Source organism: Grampus griseus (genome assembly GCF_964374135.1).
Source record: "Grampus griseus genome assembly, chromosome: 1".
NCBI classification, from domain to species: Eukaryota; Metazoa; Chordata; class Mammalia; order Artiodactyla; family Delphinidae; genus Grampus; species Grampus griseus.
The window spans coordinates 24,888,290-24,904,321 of NC_139017.1; the positions used below are offsets into that span (position 1 = coordinate 24,888,290).

At 37.2% G+C, this 16,032-nt stretch overlaps 1 protein-coding gene across 2 annotated transcripts in view; it reads left to right on the plus strand.

The window, feature by feature from the left end:
* The window catches only part of SMYD3 (SET and MYND domain containing 3), a 711,390-nt gene that overhangs the window by 161,324 nt on the left and 534,034 nt on the right, over positions 1–16,032 (plus strand). The window lies entirely within an intron of this gene.

Here is a 16,032-nt window from a genome sequence, read left to right on the forward strand (position 1 = left end):
CTTCCCCAATCCTCCGCCGCCCCGACCCAGCCCCAGGCAACCACTGGTCCACTTTCTTCCTCTATGGATTTGACGATTCTGGGTATTTCACATCAGTGGAATCATATAATATGTGATCTTTTGTGACTGACTCCTTTCACTTAGCATAATACTTTCAAGGTTCATCCATGCTGTAGCATGTATCAATATTTATTTCTTTTTATGGCTCTAAATCCTCACAAGGAGTGTCCTCTAGCTGTTCCCATAGTCTGGAGTGCCACCATCCCCTTTTAACCTTATTCACTCAGAAATTCTCATCCATTCTGTAGTTCTGATTTCGTTGATCATTTTTAATGAGCTGCCTTCTGACAGCTCTTTGTTTCTAATCTTGAGTTTTCCTGGATTTTTGTTATATATTTTGACTAAAACATTTGTCATTTTGCATCAAGGATATTTTAAGAGTAGAATGTAGGTAGAATGAGCATGGCCTTTGAAATCAGGTAACATCCAACGTTATCTGTTCGTACCAGACTTTTAACTCCATATGGCTCCGTGTCTACCTTAATCTCACTCAATTCCTCACCCTTTCTTAACACTGGCCCCCATCCTTTCTTCTCTATCACCTGGAGTGTGCTTTATCATCAGCAAAACCTCTATATCCTGAAGGTCTTCTCTGAATATTCTCTTCTTGTTGCTCTAACTGAAATCTGACTGCTTTTTAAGGACAGTGTTTCCTGTCCTCCTAAGTAGTGGCTATTTTTTCTCATATCCTAAATACCTCAGCGTCTAGAGAGGTACTAAGACCATGCTGCTCTTAGACCATTTCTCTTCTCCCTCGAAATTGCCAGGTCCTTTGAAGCATTTGCCATTATATCTCCATCACCTCACCTTCCGGTTATTCCTTTACATGCATGGCTCACTTTTTCTTTCCTCATCATTACTCTTGGTGTCATTTTTGCTGAAGCGAATATCCACCCAGCACCTGGCCTCTTCATCCCCATTTTTAATTATCTTTGCCTTTATCACAGTTTAGCTACCTCTTCCTGTGGCCATACCCTAGAACCGGTGGTGACCAATAACTATTACTTCTGTTACTTCAATTTCAGGGTTCCCACTCTCCAACTACTATCTTACAGATGTCTAGCACAGTCCCTGACACAACATAATAGGTGTATAGTAAGCATTACTGCTGTTCCTGCTATTCTGCTTCTGTTGTAGCATCAACAGTCCTTGAAAGCAAGAACTGTATCTTATTATGACCCCTGTTTCTCCAGAACCTCCCATAGTTCATCGTACAAAATGGTCCTTAGTGATATTTATGGGCCCAGTAAAATAAAGAGCAGTAACAATAGGAAGGATTTGGCTTTCAAAAGATCTTTATATCAGAAAAAAAGATAATTAAATTTTACCATTTAAATATCACATAGTTTTAAAAAAACATTTGAGTAATGACATTTCAAAAATTGTTTTCTTTCTCATTTCCTCTGGGGGAAAATAGATGTTATAAATTGTTGCCATTGGGATTCTTTTAGTTTAGTCAAGGTTGATCAATTATAAATTTCCATTGTCTAAGGATTATTGTAAATGAGCTATAAACAGGGAGATTGCTTTTTAGTAAAATGAGTCAGCTTACCTGAAAAGAGTTAATTATCTTTTCTCTTCTGTGTTGAAAGACTTTTTACTACTAACCTAATGAGTGGAGAGGAGAGGGAAGTTGATGTGTTAAGATTTTCTCAGCCTTTCTTATAATCTCTGTAGAAAAATAAAAGTATAAGTTGCCACTGTATTATTTCTGATTTTTTTGAGATAAGAGAAAAATATGTAAAAGTTTTCTACTTATTTGGGTCAGATGTTGACTTTCTAGAACATTTAAAACTCATGTTGGGCTTCCTTGGTGGCACAGTGGTTGAGAATCTGCCTGCTAATGCAGGGGACAGGGGTTCGAGCCCTGGTCTGGGAGGATCCCACGTGCTGCGGAGCAACTGGGCCCGTGAGCCACAACTACTGAGCCTGTGCGTCTGGAGCCTGTGCTCCGCAACAAGAGAGGCCGCGATAGTGAGAGGCCCATGCACCGCGATGAAGAGTGGCCCCCGCTCGCCGCAACTAGAGAAAGTCCTTGCACAGAAACAAAGACCCAACACAGCCAAAAATAAATAAATTAATTAATAAACTCCTACCCCCAACATCTTCTTTAAAACAAAAAAAACAAAAAAAAAAACTCATGTTGACCAACAGTTTTTCCAGAAACACTAGTTTCATTATTATTGTATTCATGTGTGGTTGCTTTTAAGCTAAGAAGTAACTACCATTTCATTATATCCATGAATATTTCAGTAAATGACTTCTACTTATACTGCTATTATACTTTTTCAATAATTTTTCATAGTTAGATAGATATATGAAGGACTTGGAAATGACTGGGAAAAATATTCCAAATGTTTATAGACATTCAAGGGTTTATAAAATTCTGAATGTCTAGAAGGTTAAACTTTTTATTATATTAATATATTTCTACCCAGCACTTGAGGTATTTCAAATAATATCTAGAAACGTCTTTTGAGAGTTTACCATTAAAAAATCTCTTAAAGTAATAATAATAATGTGATGATAATAAGGAGTATTTCCTATAAACCAAGCACAATAAGTTTTCCACATGTTTTATTTAATTCTCATTACAACCAAATAATTTTGGTATTGTTATTATTCCCACTTTTGTTCAGTGGTTTAGAGAGATTAAATGGCTTAGTATCACACAACTACGAAATGATAAACTGGAATTCAGTTCCAGGCCATATGGCTTCATTGTCAATGATTTAACTACTATATTGTATTCTCTTATAGTGCCTAATTGAGGAATAAATACAGACATAGTCTGTGAGAAATTAATTTACAAATCATGCATCCAACAAGAGATCAAACTCAGTAGGTTTAATCTCTTTAAAAGACAACCCAGGGCTTCCCTGGTGGCGCAGTGGTTGAGTCCGCCTGCCGATGCAGGGGATGCAGGTTCGTGCCCTGATCCGGGAAGATCCCACATGCCGCGGAGCGGCTGGGCCCGTGAGCCATGGCCGCTGAGCCTGCGTGTCCGGAGCCTGTGCTCCGCAGCGGGAGAGGCCACAACAGTGAGAGGCCCGCGTACCGTAAAAAAAAAAAAAAAAAAAAAAAAGACAACCCAGCAGAAAGTGGGCAAATGATATGAATAGGCAGTTCACACAAAAGAAACCATGAATGGTGAATGAACTTGAAAAGATGCTCAAACTGTGACTATTTATCTAGAAAATGCCCAGTAAAAGCACAGTGAGACAACGTTTCACACCCGTCAGGCTAGCAGAAAGTAAAATGACTGTCAACAGGGCTGACAAGACATGGATTTAAGAGAACTCTCACTAGGCTGCTGCAGGAGTGTAAATTCCTACAACCACTTTGGAGAGCCATTTGTCAATATGTGAAATATTTCAAGATGTGCATTCTTACAACTCAGCAATTCTACTTCTACGAATATGTATTCTGAAGCAGCAGAAGTCAGAGTGGGGTCCTGAAATGTCTGGGGGTTCCCCAAGGTACTTTCAGAGGACCTCTAAGTTTAAAACTATTTTTATAGTAATATTAAGACAGTATTTGCCTTTTTCACTCTCATTCCCTCATGAGTATACGGTGGAGTTTTCCAGAAGCTCCATGATAACCATAAATGAGAATCCAGCTGCATTCTATTAAGCCATATATTTAAGAGATTTGCATAAATGTAAAACAGTGCCACTCTGCTCACTAACTTATTTTTATTTTGGAAAATATAGTTATTTTCATAAAAATGTATTATTTATATCAACATGTAATGGAATTATTATTTTAAATGAATGAATAAATATATTAAAATTTTCTTAATTTTAGTCTTTAATATAGTAAATATGAATAGAGGTAACCCACATAAATAAAACCTCTTTGGAGTCCATCAATAATTTTTTTTTTTTTTGCGGTACGCGGGCCTCTCACTGTTGTGGCCTCTCCCGTTGTGGAGCACAGGCTCCGGACGCGCAGGCTCAGCGGCCATGGCTCACAGGCCCAGCCGCTCCGTGGCATGTGGGATCCTGCCAGACCGGGGCACGAACCCGTGTCCCCTGCATCGGCAGGCGGACTGTCAACCACTGCGCCACCAGGGAAGCCCCATCAATAATTTTTTTAAATTTAATTTTTATTTTCTATTGGAGTGTAGTTGATCTACAGTGTTGTGTTAGTTTCAGGTATACAGCAAAGTGATTCAGTTATACATATGCATATATCCATTCTTTTTAGATTCTTTTCCCATATTGGTTATTACAGATTATCAAGTAGAGTTCCCTGTGCTATACAGTAAGTCCTTGTTGATTATCTATTTTATATATAGTAGTATGTATACGTTAAGTCCAGATTGAGACCAGATAGTTTTGAAAATCATTGTATATGTGTACAATGCAGATAACATTGTTTTCTAAGAGTAAAATAATTGACCCAAATGTCCATCAATATGGACACGATGCCAATTCTTTCAATGTGGAATGGCAAAATAAATTGTCATATATCTTTATATATACACATACATACACATTCATACATAATTATATATTAATCAGACAGTATTATTTGTCAGATGTTCCTTACCTTATATGTCAAATGAAATGATTTTTGAGAATGTATTTTTCTAAGTAAGTACATGATAAAAATAAGTGCAAAATTTATTAAGAATTAAATATTAGTTCATAATATTGCAGGTTTGTTGACCTTAACCTCAAAAGGTAGAAATAAAAGTGCTACATAAGCTACTCTATTTGACTAGAATGCACAGTAAGCAGCATTTATAGGACTTGGTTTTTCGGAATGTAGAACATGTTATTGTTTTATTTCAGGAGTAGTATACTGTGTGTTTATTGAAAAGGAAGCATCATTTTATTATATCTTTATATATACATTTCCACTGTAATGGCTTAAACAAATAGGAACTTATTTTTCCCATCCAAAAGCTGGAGGTTGGTAGCTGCTGGCCATTGGATGTTATCGGGGTCTTTCTGTCTGATGGTATTTGTTCTCTTGTTGCCTCTTGAGCAAAGAAAGTTGAAATGGACAAAGTGTCTCTCATTAGAAATATAGTTGATTCTTGTTATTCACCACAAACACTGAATTAGCCAAAACTGAACCATCACTCCTAGGGGATATACAAAGTTAGGTTCCTATAAGTCTCTGGGCACACTTTAATCAGCCAGTCAATACATAACCTTGTTTTGTGTGTGTTTCTGTTTATAGATACCTTATTTAATACGTATTGTTGATTCATTAACGTTGAACTCATGGCCAACAGCACTATAACTCACGCCTGAATGAAGCTTATCTAACACACATATTTCCTGGGTAACACACATCACAGCTTTCTTGTGCTTAGGACACTAGATAGCACTGCAGCACTGTACTAGCTGGCCGTTTAAAATAGCGAAATCACCAATGAAAAGCACAAAAATGAGTAACGTGTGGCACTAGATAGACCTTGAAAAGGGTTCTCGTTTACAGTATGAGAGCTGAAATAAGAAAGCAGAATGTCACTTCATTTGACCTCAGCTGGGAACATGTGCATTGGGTAACTCAAATTTTTTTGCCTCTCCACACATATCCACGAATGACTACAAAAATGGTGCAAGTATTGATTTGGAGTTACAAATAAATTTTAGTGAGTAGGCAGATTTTCAAATAAACAACCCATAAATAATGAGGGTCAGCTGTATCTCTTTACAAGTCATTTGCCAGAACTGGGTAACAGGGTCTGTTATTAGAGCAACCAGTGGCCATGGGGCATGAGCCTTTTACTAGTTTAGACCAGCGATGATTTATCCCCCTGGAGTCGGCAACCTACACTTCCTGAAATCCAGAGATCTCTGCTATTTCAACAAATCACAGTACCCTTGGCAGGGAAGAGTGAAGTGGTTGTTGGGTAAGCAATGGAAAGTGCCTGCCATGTGCCTAATCAGGTGCTTGGCAATTGGAAGGGACTTGGCACTTTTTTGTTGAAGAATGAATTGGTGAATGAATGACGGGGTCATTTTTGGAAACAGCCTTTGATTTCTCTCGTATCTCAAAGATTTTCCATTTGCATCTGAATTTTTTAAAAAACGTGGTGTTTTGACTGGCCAACTCCAAATCAAAGTGAAAGTTAATGTAAGAGAATAAAGAAATTTTACTTTATATGGATTAACTTCAAGTTAAATAAGTCAGAGAATAATAAAAAATGAAGCATCAGTTGAAGTTGAAACTTGTATTCAGAAAGAGGCTAAGTAGCCCAAGTTTCATGTGGTAAAACTTTTTCTTTCTTTTCATATTGTTCCTTTTCTGAAATGATTGCTTTTTATATTTTGGAAGATGTTAAATCTAGAAATATTAGTTTTTAAATATAGTATGATGATAGATATCATTATTTTAAATTATCAGGTTCTCATATATTATCAAAGAGTAAAACAATTTTACTTTTTAACACTACATTTGTAGCAAATGCCAGTTAAAAATAAGTTCAATTAATAAAGTATAATTTCATTTAAATTTTGTGCAAACAAAGCATACATTTGCGCTTACTATTCCAAACATTGGAATAAATTGTTGATCTTTCTGTCTGTGTCCTGCCTTAGACCAAGAGCAATTTAAAGCCATTAAATAGTACATATTGCTTTTTCATTAAAGTTGATGTTTATTTGATTATGGAAGTAAAATAATATTATTATATAAAATTGGAAAAGAGAAAAAAGAGGGAAAATCACCCCAATTCATATCACTCAAAGAAAAGTTTCAACAATTTGGTCTATTTCTTTTCACTCTTTTTTTTCACACATTACAAGAACTTAATTTCACAAAGTATATGTAGTATGAAAAATCCATTCAACATTCTAGGTGTAGGCTTTATTATTATTGTTATTATTATAATAGACTTAGAATAACTTACAACTTTAGGGACAGAGAAGTATATTTATTACTATCAGTTGCAGAGCAATAAATGAAGCAGCCAGGTTTAAAGTATGGTTCTCCTAGAACTTTTTCTGCTCAGCTTACCTTCTCTATTCCATACCTGTCTGCATACTGAGCTGGAGTCCACATTTCAGGGCAAATGAAATTGTCTTCTTGTACATTTCTAATTTCCATTTTGGTGCATTGTCACGGTTTCTGATATCTTTTCTCCCTAGGTCTTTTAGATGTCGAACACTCTGGTAGTTCTCCTCCGTTTCTATACCTGCTCTAAGCAAAATGTCTATTGCAAGAAATCACAGCTAAGGGTCTAGAGAAAAATAATGCGATTATCTGATTAAGGTAATTCATACTAAGTTGCAAATGACTTGTAGTCATAAGGTTTTTGGGGTGATGTCTGCATTTCATCACAATATATTATCAAACTCATAAGGGTGTTTGATAAGTAGAGTATGTGAGGGTAACGTTGGGGGGCCGTGGGAGAACCTTATATCGGCCATAGTACCTGCTCGCTGTAGGAGGACAACACAGGCATGAAAACCCTTGCACGGCCCCTGTTAACTCTCATTCAGCGGTTATCAGCTGATGATCATTCTCCTTAAAAAAAAAAAATCATTAAGAATTTACAATTAATTATAATGCATTGGCAGGTGAAACATTTAATTCTGTGTCTCCTAAGGACTCATCTTTTAAGGTTTCTTTATTTTGGGATTAGGTCAGCACAGTGTTTCTTTATAAACTTAAAGTGCCATTTTATTCTCCAAAGTTGAGAATGAGTTATCTGAGATTTCATTAATGCTTACTTCCAGGAGGACTTGAGGAAATTTATAGTTAGAGGTTAAACGAAGTAATATACTTAATTATAAAATAGAAGAGCAAATTTTTAAGCAGCCAGGAGAAAATGGCTTCCAGGCCTCTGAAGTGAACAGATAAATATAGTTCGATAGTGATTTTGACTTTTGGATTTCTCACTGTTCAAGTTAAAATGGAAACATGCTGCTGATAACCTCATTTTCTAATTAGAGGTAGCATGATAGATAATTCATTCATGGTGATAAAGTATACCCTGCATTTGAAACCAAGGTGAGCAGCTTTTGCCATTTTGAAGGCTTAGGTTTTAGTATGTTAATGAAAATGTTGACCAGATTTTCTTGTACCTTCTTTGATATTTTACCCATGGTACTTTTATTTTTATGTGTATGCTGTGTGATGTTTATAATAGCAATACTTAACATATTTAAAGGGTATCTGATTTCAGTCTTTAGGCAAAGTCAGGTTTTTTTCTTCTTCCTCACTTAAAAAAAATTTCAAGACTTAGGGAAAACGAATATATCTCTTAGACTTATCAGAGTTGTATTACTCGACTAGGCTAAAGAGGTTTCCTATTTAGAAACAAAGATGTTGTCACTAGAAAACAATCCCTCTTCAGCAATTCGTTTTGGTCACAGCTTTCTTCAGTCTACTTGTGTGTGCTCTGCCTAAGAAACACCTTTAAGTCACCAGTTTTCAATTCTTAGCTGTTAGAGTGACCCACAGCACACAATATCCAATTTTGTAGAGAAATATCATATAATGAGGAGAGTTTAAATCTGTACTCTTGTAAAAATGTTAATTTTCTCAACTTGTAATAGACATTATTTTACATAAAGCAAGCAGAATATTAAGAGTTGTAATTACCTTTTAATATTACTGAAGACGTAACAGCCTTCTCTGATTTTAATTTCCACAGATGAAACTTTCATAAAACGTTTTTAGCTTCTTGAATCAGACCACTTTGAAGTTAATCATTCTGATCAAATTAAAAATAGTAGTAATACAAACTTTAGTGAACGTGATTGAGCAGTGAAACACTTAACGATGCTAGTCAAATTTTGAAATTAGAGTCAAGTATTATGGGAACATGTGGATTTCAAAAAAAAAGTGGTGAATTTTCTGTGTGCTTGCAAGGAGATGACCAGATTTGTGGCACATGTGGATTTTGCTTTTTTAGCAACCATGGAAGAGGTGTGGGATTTTCAGATATGGCACAGAAATAGGCAACATTATCTTGAGCACTTTGAAAATATACTTAGCATCCTCAGTTTTAACTCTATGCTTAGACGCTCTGTTAGCAGCCACTTTATGTAGATTACCTCACATAGTCTACCCAACAGTTTTATGAGTAGTCACTTATTCTCACTTTACAGAGGAGGAAATTGAGGCTAAGAGAGGTTACAAGGTTACACTGCTAGTAGGGAGTGGACTTGGTGTCTCAGTCCTTTCAGGCTGCTGTAATAAAATGTCACAGACTGTGTAGCTTATAAACAAACTAAGTTTATTTCTCACACTTCTGGAAGCTGGATAGCCCAGTATCGAGCAGCTAGCCTGGTCACATTCTGATAAGGGCCCTCTTCCTAATTCATAGCTGGCACCTTCTCACTTTGTCCTCACGTGGTAGAAGGGGTAAGGGATCTCTGTGGGGTCTCTTTTATAAAAACACTAATCTCATTAATGAAGGTTCAACCGTCAAGACCTGAGCACCCCCCAAAGTTCCCACCTCCTAATATCTTTGGGGGTTAGGATTTCAACTCATGAATTTAGGGCAGGGGGACACAAACATTCAGACTATAGCACTTGGACTACAAATTTTGAACTCTAAACTGGTAAAATATTTTCCCTCCTAGGTATGGTGTCTTCCTTTTCCTTTATAACACCCTCTCCAATTCACTCTTTACCGGTCAGAAAGTGACTTTTCCTTCTTCTGAACTAGGGCCCTGTAGCTGTGCTGCTTTTCAAAACACAGTTTTGTATTGTAGCTCATTCTGCAAGTGGTATGTGTTGATCTGTCCTCCTTTACCACGAGCTCCTAGAAACAGTGACTGTAATACCCTCCTCACACCCACCCACCCAGGACCTTACAACTTACACGGTGGCCAGTCACTGAACACTTGTTGATTTAACTACTGGAGTTTGTGTTCATCAGGTAGCATAGTCTCCGCCAGTACAGAAGCTTTAAGAGACCAAGGACAGTGAAAAACGGAAGTCCCCGAGTCAGAGGGTCTGCCTCTCTTGACTAACTTGGCTCAAATACTTTGCTGTGCTTTTCTCTAAGTGCTAATGTGGGTTTAAATTACTTGTGCTTCTCCCATGAAGTTATGGTGCCTGTGAATCACAGATTCATTTTCCCTGAAATATTATCCATTGCATTTTCTTGTTTTGTACTTTAAATATTAGAAATAGGAAATAAAGTGATAGGGAATATAGAAAAAGGAGTCCAAACCAATTCTTTCTATATTCCTGTGTTATGAATCTGTTATATATTATTTTGATCACATCTGCTGCTTTGTATTAAAAACCATTTGATAGGTGGATGGTAGATATGAATCTCTTTAATTTTTAAAAAGGCCTTTGGGCCCAAACCCACACAGTTACCATCTCCAAACAAAAATGGAGGATCCCTTTAATATATTATTATGAATATTTATGCCTAAAGGAGTTCTTTAGCATTTTCCGGTGTATTTTATTTGGCCAGGGTACGTGTTGCACTACCCTTGCATAGAATAACATGATTCTATTTGGGATAATCTCTTTTTCATAATGTAGAACTTCTTTTGCTTCAGAAATTTCCAGGGGGAAATATAGCCAAGTACTTGGTTACATGACATTAACATTTCTAATGAATCAGGATTCTGAGGTTTTAAAGATATTAACAAACATAAAAATTCTGTAAATAAATATTTCTGTGGTATTTTTGTTTAAAAAATTGTATTTAGACTTCTTTCACTTAGGTATTTTGGCTTTCTCCATTTAAGAACAAATGGAGAGTTTTTATTCTTTATTTTTAAGAGCTTGCCCATCATGACATTCAGTATTTCTCATACTCCATAGAGCATCTTGGGTCTTAATTATGTGAAAAAATACTTTCATAGGAATTCTACTTAGGGAATTTTCTTAACACTTGTATAAGGCCTGGGGTACTAAATCAGACATCCCATAAGTCAACACTTTTTCCTTAGCACCTATAAGTGGTACAGGCTTTACTTAATGTGCTCTGGTCTTTTTCTCAGCTCAGATTTCTTCCCAAAGAAATCAGCCACAAAATAAATTTCCTCATTGGTCAGCCACAAAGTAAAATCTGGTCCTTGAGATATTCACGGTGCAAAAGATCACTGGGCGGGGATCTTCACCTTGAATGAGGAGGCTGCAAAGGCACACCCTGGGCTCTGGGGTTGCTTCTGATTGTGCTGGGCTATGCTCCATCCAGATGAGTGTGCTTCAGCGAGCGGGAGGGTCGCCTGGCTTCCCTGTGGTGTCTGAGCCTTCGCCTGCATCTGACTGGTCAACAGTGAGCCAGTTTCCTTCCACTGTGAGGATGGCTGTTGAAGGAGAGATTCAACTGCTAGACACACTGGGAGACTTCTAGGAGATCGAGGCATGTTGCTAGGAAGGAACCCTGTATGATAAGTATATTATCTATGAATGTGTTGTAGATGCATTTTTTCCCTCTGTAGGAAGTTTTAAATGGATTCTGTACGTGCCAGGGCTGGGGGAAATTTGGGATAGAATTTGTTCATTTTCTATATCCTTTCCAGGAAACTTCTTTCTCTCTACCTGGCAACTGGCCGTATTATTTTAGGGCAGAGTTTCTAAACAGTAGGATACTTTTGCCCTCTGATAACCAAGAAGGACAGAGAGATGTTCCCTTAAATAGTACTCCAGTTGTTGGGATCTGAGGGAGCCAATTAATCCCCTTTCCTCTTTGATTTCTTAGAGACAGTGGTTTCCCCTATATCCATATACGATTGACCCTTGAATAACACGGGTTTGAACTGCGTGGGTCCACTATGTTTTAGTTTTCACTATGTTTTAGTGAAAAAACCGCAGCTTTTTTCACTAAATACACACTACAGTACAACACCATCCGAGTTTGGTTGAATCCGTGGATGCAGACCCTCAGATATGTAGGGCCAAACTGTAAAGTTATACATAGATTTTCAGCTGCATGGAGAGTTGGCGCCCCTAAGCCCCATGTTGTTCAAGGGTCAACTGTATGACTTTTTGATTTGTATAGCAGCAGAACAATTAATTTAGCTTTATTTTAATTTCCTTTCCACACTTCAGTTGCCTAGGCTATTGGAGAAACTAATTACGACCCAACTTTTACTTGGAAGAGAGGACTTAACTTATGCTCCGTGAATCACTGTGTCTGGAGCACTGGAGCAAGCTGAGAATTTTCTCTGATTTGACATTGTGTTCAGTAACATCCAAGTTTATATGAACAAGTGATAAGGGAACCCATTTTGCTTTTTTGGGATGGGGGCCTAAAACTTCCATTTATTTTAGTATACAATAATTTTAATATCTTCTTTAATTTAGAGGTAGCCTGCTACTATTTGTCTCTTAAGTGGAGGGGAAAAAAGAGGTTCTGTTACTGATACATTCCTAACCTGTTTCTTTAGACTCCTTTTTATTCAGAAATTCCAGTTCTGGATGGACTCTTGAAATAATCGCTTTGCAAACAGGATGTTTGTGGAGTTTGTGAGAATTGTATATTGCTCACTTCTCTACTCCTGTGAGATTATCATGTTTGGCCTAATAATAGGCACAAATTTTGTTATCTTCAAATTTTATTTATATTTTTTTGTTACACAGGAGAAGCAGAACCAAATAATTTTGGAATTAGAAGGAAACATTTAATTCATGCTCCTCTGCAGTGCTGGAATTTCCTGTACATATGTCTGTAAATGTACCTATCAGATTCTCCTTGAACATGTCAAATGACCTGGAACTCCACCTCCTCAGGGCATTTCTTTTGATTTTTGAACAGTTGCTGTTGCCACAACGATCTTCTTTACCTTTAGACAGAATCTGTCCCTCTCGCGCTTCCATTCAGTATTTCTTGTTTTAGCCTCTGGAGCTACCACCTAGAATAAGTGATCCTTTTTATTTAGGGCTTCTAATTAATTCTGTTTTTTATTTGACATGTACATTTCTGATTTTTTAAAGAAAAATGTTGGTTTGTCTTTCAGTTGGAAATGATGTATTGATTTTTTTTTTTTAAGAGAGAAAGAATGTTTCCATGAACTGTCTGGGTGGCTATGTTTCTAATACTTATTTTCCTCTCCCACTGCTGCCCAAATTTTTTCTCTGCAGGGAGACCTTACCAGGAGGCTATTACTCTGAACCTTACTCAACAGGGAAAAACAGTAACTCTTCAAAGCCTCAGTGGTTCCTCTAATCAGACACACTACTTTTCTCTTGGATTCAGTTGACCTTTATTTTTGAAACTTGAGAACTTAAATTTATTTGTTTGGTTATTTGATATGTAAAAGTAACCCCAAACATTTAAATAACTCATGTTAAGGAATTTTTTTTCACACATCAAATGGCAGCTGAATTATCCCAGTTCTTTGAATCATCTTGCTATTTATTTTGCTGAAATTCTGTGTTAAAATTCATTAAAGCCTGTGGTTGAGAGCTATGGGAGGGAGAAGACGAAGTTTTAATATTTGCTACCAGGTTCATCACTGATTTTCCTGGGTATTTTGATTCTGCTTATTATTTTTATTTGTTTATTTATTTTTTTCTTTTTCCTTTCTTTTTGCGGTACACGGGCCTCTCACTGCTGTGGCCTCTCCCGTTGCGGAGCACAGGCTCCGGACGCACAGGCTCAGTGGCCATGGCTCACGGGCCCAGCCGCTCCGCGGCATGTGGGATCCTCCCGGACCGGGGCATGAGCCCGTGTCCCCTGCATCGGCAGGCGGACTCTCAACCACCGTGCCACCAGGGAAGCCCTGCTTATTATTTTTAAAAATGGAGATGAAACACTTTGTATAGTTGGGAATCTTTATTTGCAAGCAACAGAAATAGCCTCTGAATAACTTAGACAAGAAAAAAGGAAATGAGGGGAAATCTGAGGAGCCAGGTCTAAGGAAAGCAGGATTCAGGGGAGCCCCAGGGACCTCATCCTCAGGAGTGTTCCTGCAGAAAGCATACTTTCCCAGTCTTGGCTGCAGTTCTCAGTTTGGCTTGACAGGCTTTCTGCCAGGGATCTTTTGGCAGTTTGGGGCTTCTTCTGTTTTCAGGTCTATTGGAAGTTGCCGTCTTTGTTTTCTCCCACAAATATACTGATTTAATTTAAGTCTTGAAGCTAGTAGTGTGTGTGTGTGTATGTGTGTGTGTTTTCTTTTTCCTGCTAATATTTTTGGGTTTGTTGTAGATATTTTCCAGGGTGGGGAGTGATGGTTAGGTTTTCCTATTTCCTACTTACTCTGTCATTTTTTTATGGGGAAAGTTACGGAGATTAAAAAATTATGCCACTGCGGTCAACATAAACATTTAAAGCTATAAATGTTCCTTTAAGTATTACTTTAGCTGTATCTCACGTTTCGTTTTTTTTATTATTTAATATAATACATTTTCTAATTTTCATGACAACTCTTTGATCCTTGAATTATATAAGCTTTTAAATTTCTATAAATATGAGATTTTACTGGGTTTTTTTTTTTTTTTTTTTTTACTGATTTCTAATCTAATTCTTTTATGGTTGGAGATAATTATCTGTATAATATTGATTCTTTGGGATTTTTAGATTTGTTCTGTGGCCTAATGTGTGGGCATATTTTGTAAATGGCCAGTGGGTGCTTGAAAAGAGTATGTGAATACACATTAATATAAAAGGTGCAAGGGTCTGTGTTTTGCATGAGATCAAGTAAAATTATAGAGCTCCTTATTCTTTATGTGCTTGATCTATGAATTCCTGAAAAAGACTTGATAACTAATACTTGTATGGTACTTAGTATATTCCAGGCATTATTTTTAAGGCCTTACTTGTATTAATTTATTGTGTATTGATCATTTTTTTAGATGTTACTTTTACTTTATGTATTTTTAGACTGCGAACATTTGGACTGCGAACACTAGGTACTTAATACCTAGTGATTGGAGTCTTTTATCTTTGTGTATTGACCTTATTCATCTGTAGTAATATTTTTAACCTTAATGTCTCTTTTTCTGATATTGATATAGTTACACAGGCTTTTTTCTATTAGTGTTTAATTAATTTTAATATTAATGTTAATATTGCCTAAGCATATCCATCTCATTCCACCTTTGTATGTCCTTTTATTTGGAGTGTGTCTCATAAATAGTCTATGACGGGACTTCCCTGGTGGTACAGTGGTTAGGAATCCACCTGCCAATGTAGGGGACACTGGTTCGTTCCCTGGTCCAGGAGGATCCCACATGCCATGGAGCAACTAAGCTCGTGTGCCACAACTACTGAGCCTGTGCTCTAGAGTCTCCAAGACACACCTGCTGAGCCCGCATGCCACAACTACTGAAGCCCAAGCACCTAGAGCCCATGCTCTGCAGCAAGAGAAGCCACCACAATGAGAAGCCCGCGTACCGCAAGGAAGAGTAGCCCCCGCTCGCCACAACCAGAGAAAGCCCGCATGCAGCAATGAAGACCCAGCACAGCCAAAAATTAAAAAAAAATTTAAATTAAAAAAATTAATTAATTAAAAAAATAGTCTATGGGTGGATTTTGTTTTTATCCAGTTTTGTCTAAGGGTGGTAGTATAATATGATGGTTAAAAGCAAGAAATTTAGGGCCAGGTTGCTTGGGTTTGGGTTGTTGTCTGGGATGTTGATATCTGACACCTGTAATTCTACACTTGGGGGTAGGAGGTGTTTGGACTTTGCTTTATTTAGACTTTTAACCTCCCCCCATGTTATATGCTCCATATCTCACTGCTGCTCTCCTATGGGTGAGGTACCTGGTATATTCAAGTTCTGATTCTCTGCAGCGTTCAGTTGTTACCGTTTCAATGTCACCTGCCACTTGAACTTTATGGTGTGTTTCCTTAGTCATCTGCTTCTTATCTCTTGAAAACGTATTGAAGTATCTCTAAAATGGACATAATAAAACTGCTTAGTTATAGGACTATCTGAAGTTAAGTGTGAGTCAATAGATGTAAAGAACTTTGAACACTACCTGGCACATCAGAAGTGCTTAGAAAGATTTGTTCCTGTTTTGTCACTGTTGTTAATACTATAGTTTGACTTTTAATGCTCTTGGCTGCCTTGAAAGTATCTCCAGTC